The 14439-nt window shown below is 46.1% G+C and overlaps 1 protein-coding gene across 4 annotated transcripts in view; it reads right to left on the bottom strand.

Annotated features, from left to right (window-relative positions):
- IP6K2 (inositol hexakisphosphate kinase 2) overlaps nt 1-14439 on the bottom strand; it is a 52896-nt gene that overhangs the window by 23140 nt on the left and 15317 nt on the right. Inside the window, exons 1-2 of one of the 4 annotated variants that reach the window (XM_085624360.1) lie at nt 14278-14319; nt 3022-3157 (exon numbers count right to left, since the gene is read on the bottom strand). The exons of 1 other annotated variant lie outside the window; for it this stretch is intronic. The gene's annotated coding sequence lies outside the window, so the exon portion shown is untranslated. Of the gene's footprint in view, nt 1-3021; nt 3158-14163; nt 14426-14439 lie in introns of those variants that run through there. 2 more of the 4 variants (XM_085624358.1, XM_085624361.1) reach the window with 2 other exon arrangements.

The following is a 14439-nucleotide window of genomic DNA, read 5'->3' as shown; positions in this document are numbered from 1 at the left end:
TACAATTGTACACTCCCCTTTAGTTTTAATGTTTTCCTAGTTTTCAAGAGCCAGGCTCAATACAAGGTGGGAAGAAAGAGGCGTTTACTCCTCCTGTCTCCGTTTTCGGTCTTTCTCACTCTTGCTGTGGGTCAAGGTCTGATAATTAAAACAAGCATTGAAATAGCCAATAGGTCTCGATTTTGGGACCTTGTAAGTATTTAGTTATGCAGCACAATATCCTTGGTGCAATAACATCAACTGTTGCATGGCTAAAAACTTATAAGGTCCCAAAAGCGAGACCTATTGGCTATGCCAATGCTTGTTTAATCCTGTTACCTTCGTAAGCTGCTTTGTTACGAACTTTAAGGCACATCTTATGAATCTGTTAGGTCCAAAAAGTACCCGTGCTCTCTGTCTAGCAAAGAAAAGCAGAGTAGTTAAGGAAAATCTCTCGCTGTTCTCAATTCTGATCTAAAATACAAGGATTGGTATAAAATATTTTTATCTGGTAAAGAAGAAAGATGCGCGTGGGCAGACTCCTTCAGGTGCAGAAAGGAAGACAAGCGAAATGGGAAGTCTGGCATGAAACTACAGTAGATGGAATCACTGGAGGAAGTCTGAAAATTAATATTTAGTGTCAGGCGAAACTGCAGTATGGGCAGAAATATGCTAGGGATGCTCTTTCAATCAATCCTCCTTTTTGTTTTTCCTTCTTCCCCTGTTGTTCCGTTTGATGCAGAATTTCAAGATGCTCACTTCAGTCAATATTCAGTCGTTATGCTAATACACCCAGTGTAGGTGAAGCAGATGCGTTTCTCGGGCATGAGTCATCTTCTCTGTGCAGCTCTTTGATATAATATACCCAGAGGAGACCTGCTTTCTTAGAAAGGCTGCTGGACCTCATATCCCAGTGCCAGTTAACTGAATTGCTGGCTCCTGAGGACTTTGAAACCCAGCATCTATGTATTCCCATATGTATCACAGAGTTTCTTAGTTCAGTTTGGCACCAAATATTATAATACGTCATGGTTGCAAGAGGAACAGTTTCTTTTTGCTGAATGTCTTCAATTTTTGACATTAGTAGGATTAAAGGAATGTCGTAAATGAGTTTAAGTAATTTCGGTTGAACCACTACACTACATTAGCAGGCCACTGGAATTCTGCAACTTTTGCTTCTCAGCATAATTAAGGGTTTGCCACATAATACATCATGTCCTGCTTAATCTGCTGATTTAAAAAAGAAAAAAAAAATCTTTCTGAAACGTGTCTGAAGTTCCTAAAAATAAAGGGACGTGTTGCTGTGCAGTGGAAGCCCCTTGCAAGGTCTTCTGGTTAACTTTTTAGTTGCTTAGAACTGTATTTGGGTGTGAGACCGATACCGATGAGGGGAAACCTTTGTCCAGACTGTTAATGTGTAAAAAAGACAAAATCTTTAAGTAATACTGTAGCAAACTTTGCCGCATAATGTCGCATAATTTTCATTTTCTGACTGCATTTGTTAGGCAAATATGCAGCATCATTTTGCCCTCTCTGGCCGCACAGGACACACACAAGACAGGAATTCAACCCCTGCGTCTGTGTAGCTAAGCCTTAGGGCAATGATGGGAATGCTGTAACTGTGTCTGTGCCTAGAGAAGGCAGTAGGGATCGCGGGCACTGGCGCAAAAGGTCCTGGTTTGCCATTAAAATCTATTTTTCCGTATCAGCGTTCCTGGCAGACTGGTTTAAAAAAAAAAACGGCTGCTTCAGCGTTCCCCACCCTCGGAGCATAAACACATTCCAGCCACATTATTAAATAAACGCCCTCGGCATACGCTCGCAGCCCCTTAACAATGCAGGTCACAGCTGCAGCCCGGTAAGGATAGAGGCCCGGGCTACGTCACGGTGAGCATCATTGAGAGGCGCTGCGTCAGGAACGTCGTAATGGAATGTCAAAAGTACTTCCTCTCAATAACTTCCTGGTTCTGTTATGGTACGGCTTTGTGTCTTATCACCTAAAAGACTCGAGTCAAAACTAGAACACGTCCCTCCTAAGCCATACAATAAACCAACAGTTTTATTAATACAGTACACCTAAGCTTGCCAGGTACATGACGCGTTTTATTAATTCAGCCACAGTACAATGCGGAAAGTATAAGTCTGATTTTCAAAAGAATTTATATCTGCGCACTTTGGACGCGTCAATATTGTGAACAGAGACGTGGGGGTTGTGGGCTGGAGATAGAACAGGACATTTACTTGTTAATCTTGAGCAGAGTTTTAAACAAGCATTGCCGCGCGCGCCTCGCACTCAAAGTTAAAATAAAAAAGCTGCGAGATGCGCCCTGTGGTGGGTGAGGGGCATTGAAGCGAGGTGCGCGTGCTTGGCCGAGCGAGACGAAAGCCATATGGCGCCTCTGCTCGTGCCTGTGCACGCACGCAGAATGCCAGACAAAAGTGCGGTCGCACTTTTAAAAGCCCTGTTTACTATATGTCTCGCCGAGCAAGGCATGCGCTGGCTCAGGCGAGACCTAAAAAGCGTCCCACATTTGCATATTGCCTTTTCGCAAAACACTGCTTCGGCGATGTTATATAAACACCTGAAAACAAGTGAGGCAATTTCTGCTCAGGCCACCTACCCCCGCTCAGTATGAATACATTAATTGGTCGGGCTAGCGAGAGAAAGGGAGCGACACCTCTGCCCATTGATAAAAGGGAGGCAATGGATGCCCATCTCCCTCCAGAAAGGCCACTTTGGTCTTACTGGGCCACTGGCGGCATCTGAACACACCAAACACAGCTAAACGTGCCACCCAGGCTGCCAAAATAGCAGGACAATGCTGGAACTTCAATGCCGGCCCCTCGGCCATTGCCCGCCTTACCAATCCGACACTAGTACAGCGACGGGCAGATAACAACACAAGCAAAACCACAGCAACATTATCAACATCAACTTCTGATCCTCCTCCTTGGAGAGGAGATCAAGTGGGAAAACAACATACTTAGGGGGTGACACTTGACTCCAAACTCAGCTGGAGGCACCACATAGAGAAGACTTACCAGAAAGCATCAACCAAACTGGCTACACCAAGTCGATGTCTATGCGAGCATGGTGCGAACAATCAACATAATTATTTGACCAATGACATACGCTTCACCGGCATGAATTGGTTGTCATCCAAAGTGTCGGACAGACCTGCAGAAAGTAAAGAGCAAGGCGTTATGGATAGCAGCAGGTGTCCTTGCTTCGCAAGAACAGCAGACCTCCAGAGATCTAGGCGTTGAGATGTTAGACTACCATCTCTGCAAACTCAGCAAGAAATTCTACAAAGGAATAGTTCAAAAGGAAAACCCACTGATCAAGAAACTTGCTGGCATTTCTGCAAACCCGTTTGACCGCTATCCACAGCCCATCACAGCGCTCATGATATGAACAAACTTCAACATGACAAAATGCAGCGGATCAATAAATAAACCAAAACTGCAAGTAAAAAATTCTAAACAAGTGTAGAGTAATGAGGTTACCGCTTCGGTATCCAAAACACACCACTATCATAAGGAATCTGACAGCCAGAGAAGACAACGTTGGCTGAGGCCACTAGAGGGAAAAGGTATTTAACCATGGACATACGGTCTATATAGGCCGTGTAGACATCCGCCACTTTTGTGCGAAAAATCTCACACACAGTTGCGGAGGAAAGAGCTTGTCAGACTCGCCTTCTTTTAAATGCACACACGTCAAAACGTGCAATAGCCCCAGAAACGCACCAGGAGGGCGGACAGAGCCAGAGGTAAAACAGCTTCCTGGTCGTCAGCTGGTGTCTGCCTGCACAATCCACTCTGAAGGCCCAAGGAAACATTGTAAGGAGAGCCAACGCTGGCCACACTTGGACTAGACAGCGAATGTGAGGCACAGGTAAATCAGTTGCTGGATCCCGCTTTAACATAGAGATCCCTCGCTGGAACCAGCTGCAACAACGACATTCACACGAGACCCAGGGAGATTTGTTGCTGGATCTCACTGAACCAGTGACGTTCACACATGACCCAGGGAGATCTGTTGCTGGATCCCACTGAACCAGTGACGTTCACACGAGACCCACTAATGGATCCACTGTGCCACTTAATTCACACACAAGATAAGTCCATGGATTAGTCCAGCGATGTTCACATGACACTGGCATATCCATAGCTGGATATAGCAGTACCAGCAACGTTCACACACAAGAACCAGGGAGCTCCATCTCTGGATCTAGCTGTACCACAGACATTCACACAGAAGGCTTTCTCTGCTATGCAAGCATGAGACCCAGGGAGATCCGTTGCTGTATTCAGCTGTGCCAGACGTTCATCGCGAAAGTTGACAAAGCCTGTCGGTTCATTGGATGTCTCAAGAAGCCCTGTCTGCTCATGAGGGAAGCTGCCGTAGACAGGGGTCTTTGAAATAAGCAAAAATAAAAATAGAGGTCAGTGTTTCCCAACAGAAGGGGACTACAATCGACATACTATACAAATATTTTAAGGGGCTCATTCGAAGGGACATACCATTATGGGTGCTGTCTTTGCAACCAGTAAATACCAATACTGCAGGAGTTGTATTCACCAGATGAGGAATTTCTGCACAATTCAAAATTTTGGTCCCTCAAATAGCTGCTAAAACCCTCATGGTCCACTTGTCTTCTCGATTTCAGACACGGTTATGCCATGGGCAAACACCTGCCAGGCGCTCAATCAGATATAGAATTATAAAAACAGATTTTGGCACAAACATGCATTTGTACCCCAGTTTAAATTAGGGGTCTAAAGAGGAAACCAGTTATGTCTAGATGCTGGTGAGAACCCCATGGAAAACTAGGTATGTTTGGTACAATTCTGGAGATAAAGGCGGACATACTCAGGTCTAACCTATATTCAGTGAGGGTATCAAACTTCAGGTATGATGGACCAGAAGGGACAGGAAAGCAGAAGAAAAGCAAATCTGTAAAATACATTGTAGGTTCACCAATAACATAGATGGCCTTGCAGCCTGCCAATTGCTTGCCCTTATTTGCCTGCTCCTTATTCGATGGTTAGACTTGTTCATCTTCCATCTGTCCCCCTCCCCTTAGCTCTGCAAAACTACTTGTGGGGCCTTTCACAAGAGTGCACATGTTTCCGGATGTCTCCCAACTGGTCTTCCTCCCTGAGGCTCTCTCACACATCTGCTTCTCTCACACCCATTCAGTATTGCTTTATCGCCCGTTTACCTTCCCCGCAACCCCTGTTCCACGCTGCTGTCACCAGTTTGATTTTCCTCGCTCCATCTTTTGTGCCGCTTCATTCGTGTTGGTTCTGCACTTTCGTGTTGCTCCATGCAGCCACTTACAAAGGAAAGAAAAGGCTTTCTCACGTTGCTCTCTTTATTTACTGAGCCAACTCGAATTGGTAAACAAAGGGGAAAAACGATCGACAGAATGCAGAATATATCAAACATTCCCCCCAGGCAAGAGATCGGGGTTAAATCCATAGTTCTTTTGCTCACTACGCCGCGCCAGTTTGAACCCAGACATATATGGGCGATGGGCATCTGCAACACCGCCCACAAAACTGCACGTGACTGGTAGCTACACAGAGATCCAGCAGAAAGACATTTCCGGGTTCATCTGCAATGCAGAAGACAAAACAGAACATTTAAATGTGCAATACAAGGCCACAGGTATACAACAATTTTTAGGGAAAGCTCCTGCAGGGCCATGGTTATGCTCGACAGATATCAAAATGGTCCTTCAAGAGGGATTTAAATTCAATTGCTGGGTCTTGCAAAGTTCGGTCAGTAGGTTTACACTGATATACGTCGCCTTCCCCATCTTTTGTTTCTCCTGCTCTATGTCCCCATCTAGGTCTATTTCGTCTGAGCAGAAAGGCACCTCTACGAGAACTCAACTATCAGGAAAAAGTACTGCCCTGTGCCAGGCAACTGACGGGTCAACCAATCATACAAGAGCAGCGAGTCAAAACCTACATCAGCATGCACCAGCTCTCTATAGTCTTTGGATGCTGGAGACCACGTGGGACAGATCAAGATGAATATCCAAAGAAGGTTCAAGAAAATACCTCCGTTGCGAATATGACTTGTCGGTTCTGAGTGGGTTTGGGGACTTTGTGGAAGTCTGCAGGTGAAAGAGTGGATCAGTTCTTAAACGCTCCTTCGTAGCCATGATCCACTGGGCTTTTAGGGCTCCATCACCAAGACTCCTAGGTCACCTGATTTTCGGCTGCTTGTGGCTGTTCAAAGTTCAGACACATTCTACGTTCTGTAGGGGCTGTTACCTGCGTTGAGATATGACATTCAATGGATTAGGTTTGGAGGTGAATGCTGCTCAGTCATCTATGGATGAGCACAGGAAGGCCGAATAGAGTCTTCAGCTTTAGTTTACTGCTACTGGGCTCGCAACTATATGGGTTGAATTAAAAACCAAGTTAAGAAGGCCATCAATTTTTGCTTCACAGATCTCGATCAGAAAAGATTCCCTTGAAAGAACTAAGTGTAAGAATCACAAAGGAGGAGAAATTAGGAGCTCCAAACCAGGAATTTCCTCTTCCTAGTTAAGGACCTTTACACAAATATCTGTTTTCGGTTCTGTGAAGAAGGATCAGTTCAGCACAGGATGGAGTGCTGTGGAAGAAAATAAGCGGTGAACAGTTCAGCCTCGACACTCAAAATCTTAAAATATATTTTGATCTGTAGAACATTAACCGAGATAATCAGACTGCTGTGAAGAGTAATCCAAATTGCTTGTAGATCAATCCAAAACTAGAAAACGTTATCTCTATGGATCTTGGAATCAAGGAACCAGTCTATGAGCAAATGGCAGGCAACCAGCTCCCTTTCCAAGAATCTCCCTTTTCACAGACTGATCAGGCATTACTATGCAAAAAACGGAGTATTTTCATTTGCACGTGTGACTAAACCCCAGCTTCTGTATTTATGCACACTGGCATATTCTAACAGGCAAAACATTCCATGACCCAGCCATGGGGCTTCACTCAGAATATGTAAAGCCAGTTAGGACTCCTAATCCATGCTATTCATTTACTCTAGGTCGAAATGAAGGTAAGAAACTATAATGGGGAACGTTTCTCCCAAGTAAGATGCCAGGATAGTTTGTCACCTAACAGACTGTTAGTCTTTAAAGCCAAATTCAAAACGGAAGACTGCCATTACCACCATTAGTGCCATGATAGTTTTCAAACCAAAGGATTTTGGAAGTTCAAGGGCACATATCATTGCCATTGAATAGTGTAATAAGATTCACAGATTTTATTACTACACTCCGTTACATTAAATATGGAAGCTCCATTTATATTTCCCCGACTAAAAGTGTTTTTTATTTGCCGACGATCAAGTGACATCAGTGACTAGGAGGAGCACAAGCCGAAGTAGCCTCAGATGAAGAAATTTACATTTGACCTACAAATCACAACACAACTACAGCTTAATTAGATGGATCGACATGTTACACCCTCTCCTTGGCGTAATCTACCACAACATTTTCATGTGAAACCCAAAATAATTATTTCATTTTAAGGATCCCTCACACCCCCGTACCCACTCACTTTACACGGGTATCACTCTTCTATGTATCTTATCCCAGAATGTCGCTCACACTTCGCAGGAGGCAGCAAACTGGTAGCATGAATCTGGATAAAAACTACTTAATCCGACATATAACCACCTTCCACATAACTGAAGATCAAATGAGCATAACAAACGATTACTACTTTCTGCTCTTTTCTTCCATAGCCACATCTCTAATAATTTCTAACACAAGAGAATGTATTGATTATGAAATGGGTTTTACTGCCTCCTCCAATTACACCTCACTCAAACTGTTCTGTAGAAAAACTAGATGAACCATTTCATGCAAGTCTGTGGCATTTGTATAGCACAAAACCAGCCAAAAAAGCAGGAGAGTCCTGTGTGGGGTCAGAAGCAAACGTACAACAAGCAATGGTTAATGGACCGTTGCTGCATCATGATGAGTTGTTCTTTAAGGAGATGTACTTTCCTAAACAAAGGTAGTGTTGTGACGTTCCTTTTTGACACAGGAATGTTGTTCTAGGTCATAAGTGCATTGATGGAGAAGGCTTGCTGCCACCCCCCCCCCCAAAAAAAAACTATAAGTCTCCAATACAGAAAGACAAGTGGGTGTGCTGCTTATGACTTTGTAAATGATGTAGCTGGTTATGAAAATGGTGCAGGTCAGAAAGGGGAGCCAAGGGAGTGCCATCAGGATGAGGGTAGTATGATCATATTTCATCAGGCCCATTAGGGATGTCAGTGTGGAGTCTTGGAGGCCACCAGGGTCATATCCACATGGGAGAGTGGGACTGCTTGAACAACAGTTCTGAAGTCACTTTCTGGAAGAAACGGTTCCACCTTCTTTAGAACAGGGAGCGGTCTTTTCTTTCTGGCAATGTGTTCTTTGCCAGTGGATCTCATTCGAGACTCTCGTGTGTGAATGATGGTTGAGTGATCAACGTTGATGAAGAAAGCGGATACATCCAGCAATATCAGGAGGCGGATATCTATTTTCAATGTTACAAGCAGACCCCCAGGGAACGTAGATAGCCATGAATGTTACTGGCAGTTTGAATGGGCCTCACATGGTAGTCATCAACTGGTATTTCCTGTACAGCAGTCTTGCACACCCAACTAGGTCATCTGTAACTGACCTCTGCTAACCATCTGTCCCAGTTTTGCGTGTGTAGTTGCGAGGCTTTCTGGGTACAGGATATTTTGAACTGCCTGTCAGTACATTATGCAGTATGTTAGAAAAAACCTAGGGGTATATGTACGAGGGAGTGGCGGAGTGAGGCATTAGCCATCATGGCTTAATTCCTCACTCCACCACTTCAGAAATGCAAGGCTGTACCATATTTACAAGGATATGGTGCAGCCTTGAGTTTCCCCCTGTGCTGGCGCTACACTTACAAGTGTAGCGCCAACGCAGGCACCCTTCCACCATAGTGCAAGGGTGTCTGCATGCAGGGGAGGATTGTTTATGTGTAGGAAGGTGTCCCTTCCTGCACATAAGTCTGAAATGTTATTTTGTCATATCTATGTGTGCTGCTTAATGGAGTTCACATAGAAATTGCAAAACATTTTTTTTAAATGATTTCTTTATGTGCAGGAAGGAGGACCGTCCTGCACATAAACAATACAAGGCATTTTGCTTTTTCCATGTGTGCTGCAGAAGCACACGTGAAAAAAGCAAAACCTAGGAGAAATAAAGCATTTCTCCCCGTTTTGCCAACTTAAGACCAGGTTTTTCCAGGTCTTTATTTTGGCGCTGCCTCCTATTTATGCTGCCCTTGTAAATAAGGGGCAGCGTAAAAAAATGAATAGGTGTTAAGGTGGAACACCCACCCCTTTCACGCTAAACATAGCGTGAAAGGGTGCCTTATTTACAAGGCAGCGATAAGCCATGTTAACGCAGCCTTATACATAAGGCAAAGCCCCTGTCGCCACAGAAACATCACAAAAAGTGACGTTTGTGGCGATAGGGGCTTGTACATATGCCCCCCCCGCCCCCCTCCCCCATGTCTCTTCTACATTCATGACATACATTTTTTCTTCTAAGTATGTTACTGAGTACATGAATCAACCAGCAGGATAAAGAGGGCAAAGTGACTTGGGATCGCACAACAAGTCTCCCAACCCTTCCCATGGCCTCCATTAATATGCGCATTCTTTTCAGTTTTTGTTTTCTAGATACTCAGTATTTTACTAATTTCATGAAGGCAATGCCCACTTTTAAGCTAAAATAAGGGAAAATACAGATCATACACCTTAGAAAGATGTTTTCAAGGCATTTTATTCAAAGATCGCAGGAGCTCAACAGCACAATCATAATGCTTACTTGAGACCACGCATTTTTATGGCACAAAAACAACTTGTCTACCATTCTCCGTGTTCCTCACTCAGACCACGATGTTCAATCATTCGACAAAATGGTTAATATTAACTTTAAAACTGCATTTGACAGGTTAGCAGTGCAACACTATGAAATCGAAAGAAAGCATTGAGAACTACTCGTTCCGGTTGACTCATCCCTAGTTTCTTCATGGAGGACCACTCGAATTGTTGAACCGTGTGTCTGTGCAGGTATTAACTGTGACAAGTCCAACATCATGACCTTCAGGAGAAGGGACAATGGATGTGCTGATCTTCAGGCCCCACCACAGCAACTGCATCTATCAAGACCTTCAAACCCCCCCCCCCCCCCCCCCGCACACAAAATAAATCCAGATCGGGGCCATGACCCACCCAGAGTTCAAATGGCACTTACTACAGATTGTTCTGTGCTTCGCTGGTTGAAGGTGAAGCGTTCAAGGCACCTTGCATGGAGTACAGGATTTTAAATCCGGACCCATCACCACAAGGCATCCAATTGCCTGCCCCTTAGTGCTGGGAGGGGCTGCTTGCGCTGAGTGAAATACGGATTTGACTTCTCCCAGGCATTTAAAAAGGTGTCCGAAGTTCTTTCAGTTCAATAGGCATGTGCCCATGCACCGGAGGATCACATTGGGTCACTTCAATTTCAGCCGGGAGTTAGCAACACACAGTGCATGTGGAAAGAAACAAATAGGGGATACCAGTTGCGATTTCAACTACCCTTTCCATTGCAACTGCTTGCTCTTCACCGGTTGTTGAGCTACACAATTGTTGACTCCCGGGGGAGATCCTCTACAATGGACATGGCACAGCGAACAAACCAAATTATGGATTATGCAGGGGCTACTGAGTACCTATTGAAGGGCGGATGGACCCATGTGTCTGGGGGAATCCCTTCAATAGACCACATTCAAGTCTCAACTAAGCCCTTTCAGTACCAAGGTGACAACCTCCACCCACGAGATGGACCCACCATGCAGGAAAATGTATCGTCAGTCAAAGATAGGGGAGGTGAGGAAACAAGCGTGCTCTTGAGTTATCGGCCGCAAGTACATTCGATATTGCAGGCTATACGGAGGTCTGATTCCAGAAACAAAAGACGTGCGATCTGTCAGGATACACCTTCTTCAGTGACACCTTCTGGCTCAAACAAACACGTGGGTAGCCTGGTACTCAAGCTCAAAACCAGTCACTCACATAGGAAGACTGAAAGCTGCATTTCAGCCACTGAATTTCACACACTATAATGCATTGCACTATGGTTTGTGCACCCATAAACTCCCTCAGGCTAACCATTTTGATGACTGCGTTTAATCTTCACTGCTCTATATTCTGACCAGCAGCATGACGCCTAACATTCACTGCGAGAACTTTGGGGACTCTTGGTTGCAGTATGTTTTGGCTTAAACATCGTCAAGAAAACAAAAATGTTGCACCACAAAACCATTTTTAAAAACTCTTGGTATAGGGGAACCAGCGTATAAAGTTATGACTAACAAATTGCCAGGTAAGCTTTGTCTGTTTCATCCATGAACTGGTCAGCCTATCTGGGGTGCTCTGCGTTTTTGGAGCTGTATAAGCAGAGAATAGCGTTCTACCAGAGGTATAAGGCAAGTTTGTCTTTTACTTCATGAAATGGTTGACCCATATATTGCAGGACAGACTTGTGTTGAAATCTGCGGTTTCATTAGGGGTACGACTAATGTCCTCACTGTACAACCTTTCTACACTCACTTTAATACAACATGCACCAGGTGTTAGTAAACCCTACTTGCTACATAAAAGCAATGATTGTCAGTTGTCATCCTCAAGTTGCTGATTACTATATTCGGGGTTTAAATGGGTAGTAACGAGGTGAAAGTTTTACCTTGAAAATTACCATTTGTGATGCTTACAAAAAACAAGAGGCCTTAGCTACAGATCGGGTGGGCGGCAGATCATGTAGCACGAACGGTGCGAAACTCCACTAGAGGTTAGAAGCTAACATGGTGCGCTCATTATACCATTCTGCGGACAGCTGCAGGTTCTCTGGCAAAATAACTAGAAAGGCATCTACACTCACCACGGCAGCCTTGAAACATCGAGGAATAGCTAAGACGTCAATATTCCTGCCTATCCAGAGAATCGCGGGGACTGATCGCCCAGCGCGCACAATGCATCCTTGTTTGCTGAAGTTCATCAGTGACGTGGACACGGGGACATGACCACGGAGGAGGAAAGGGAAACTGGAGCCCAATGGATAACTGAAAAGTAAAACGGCAGGCGATGTGCGCAAACATCGGAGCAATAAAGTCCACGATAAGAAAGGTAAACAGGATTAGGAGGGATTTCGGCGGACACTGGCACGATAAGGTGTCCTGACAGCTACTGTAGGCCAGAGGCCAAATCATGTTAACAGATCTGCTGCATCCGTGCGTTGGGGACGCAGCAAACGGGTGGTCCTCGCTTATGTTAGTCTTGCCAGGAACATCCAAGGAGTCAAACTAATGGCTGCTTTAACCTGAAGTGTTCCTACTCCAGAGGATGCTGCTATAAAATGTCAGTCTCTCGACACCGAGGATCATGGTACCCACACTTCAAAGAGCCATTAGACGGCGGCTGCATTAACCTCTAGTGTTTGTTTACAGCACGTTCGGCATCAGTATCGGCGCGATGGGTGCTGCCCCAGATGTACATACAGCGGATACTATTATTTATCAAGAAGGGGGGGGGGGTACTTCCCAGTCTAAGAGGTAGCGCCTCATCGAGGTGCTGGATTCGCAAATACACAGATTTAATCACCACGCGTTCACTCCACGACCCCCTTTGTAAAGCCGCCACCCCGCTGTCACTTTGTAAAGATGTTAATTCATTGATCGCTCTGAGCCCAGCATTGGGTGTGGTCACAGCGACACCATTCAACAACAAAAACCTCCCAAATGCCTATTCGCCTCCACCTGCTGAATCCCCTTTACCTCCTGCATGCGAAACGGATTCTTTCGCGCACAAAAGCGTAAAACTGAACTGCACCGGAAAGCTCTTGCGATCCGAAGGATGGCAGCAAGGAGCCTTCTCTCGTCACACCTGCCTCAATGGAGCTCCAACCCGACACCAATGCCATCTAAAGCCTTTTCGTGGCCACGTCAGACCACCGGCCACTCGGTCTGTGCCTCAGCGACCACGGTACGTCCGAACTGACTGAGGGGTCCCGGCCCTCCACCAAAACCCTCCTTAGCCAACATAACCAGCAGCTCACCCCAAACCGGCAGGGGGGGTACAACGAGCCCCCTCTACCACCTATGAACAAATGCTACCAGGGTCCCACAGATAGTGCCTGGGACCCAGAGTGCCCTCCCTGTCCCCGGAGGCCTGGGTGCACCGGACTCACTGAACCCCCCCCCTCAACTCGGTGCACGAGCGAGGGGGTAGGACGAACGCCCCCCCCCTATGAACAACTGCTACCAGGGCCCCAGAGTGCCCTCCCTGTCTCCGGAGGACTGGGTGCACCAGACTCGCTGCACCCCGACACCCAGGGTCCCCCCTACCCGGTGCACGACCATTCCCACAGTTGAACTGAACTGCCTATGTGTAACAGGGAAAACATCCGAGGCCCAATACTTAAGAACGGGGATCCATACCCCTGCCTGGGAAGAGTCCCAACTCGGTCCCCTGCCCGAGAGGCACCCGGTCAATCCTCAGGATACAGTTGTGTCTAGTCCTTCACTGGCCTGTGCTTGACGCGGTTCAAAACGCGTCTTCAAGAGGCATAGACTGGTCTGAAGGGACTTTGATTGGAATAGCCCTACCATTACTATTTTACCCATTTACTCCACCTTACCTGTCATCCGCCTAGGCCTCATCTTCAGCCTGTAAATAAACATCTCCCATTGACATCCATAGAATTATTCCCCCCCCCCCGCCCCGCAAAAAATAAAACAAGCGCCTTCTATGGGCTCACCAAGTCACACGATCGCCCGAGTCAACGGAGGCATGTCCTTAATTTTAACATAAAAATGCGTTAATTCGAGCAACCCAAAGGCTCTCGTAACCCGGCAGCTTCGGGCGAAACTGCAGCAGGTCCAGTTGCACCGGCGACCGAAGTCTCTGACCGGCGGCCTGGCGGGAAGCAGCATTTTTAAGCCAATGCCCGAAATACATGCCCAGCGCTAAATCAGACAAAATAATGGTAGGTGAGCCATCTGTAGGAGGGGGGGGGGGGGGGGAGGAAAAAAAATGAAGCGCACAGAGACACCACAAACCTGACTAAAACGAAAGAAAATGCTCACTTAAAGACTGCAGTTCCGTTTGGAGCTATTAACTACTACCTAGGTTACATATCTGTCCCTCGAGAAAGGTGGCATGAGCCCAGCCTTCACCGTAACACCCTAATAAACCTTTACCTCACAGCAGTACGTCCGGTCGCTGCGTCGATCCTTCTCTTTTGTCTGTTGAAGGAAACAAAATGGCGTCGCTGCTCACAGCTGCCGGCCGACTCCATGGAGCGCCGCGATCTGATTGGAGGCGCCTGCAGGGCGCTTTCTGATTGGTCAGGGGGCGGGCTT

Source organism: Triturus cristatus, chromosome 9 (genome assembly GCF_964204655.1).
Source record: "Triturus cristatus chromosome 9, aTriCri1.1, whole genome shotgun sequence".
NCBI classification, from domain to species: domain Eukaryota; kingdom Metazoa; phylum Chordata; class Amphibia; order Caudata; family Salamandridae; genus Triturus; species Triturus cristatus.
The sequence above is the reverse complement of the archived record's forward strand: the minus strand, read 5'-3'. Positions and strand labels throughout refer to the sequence as shown.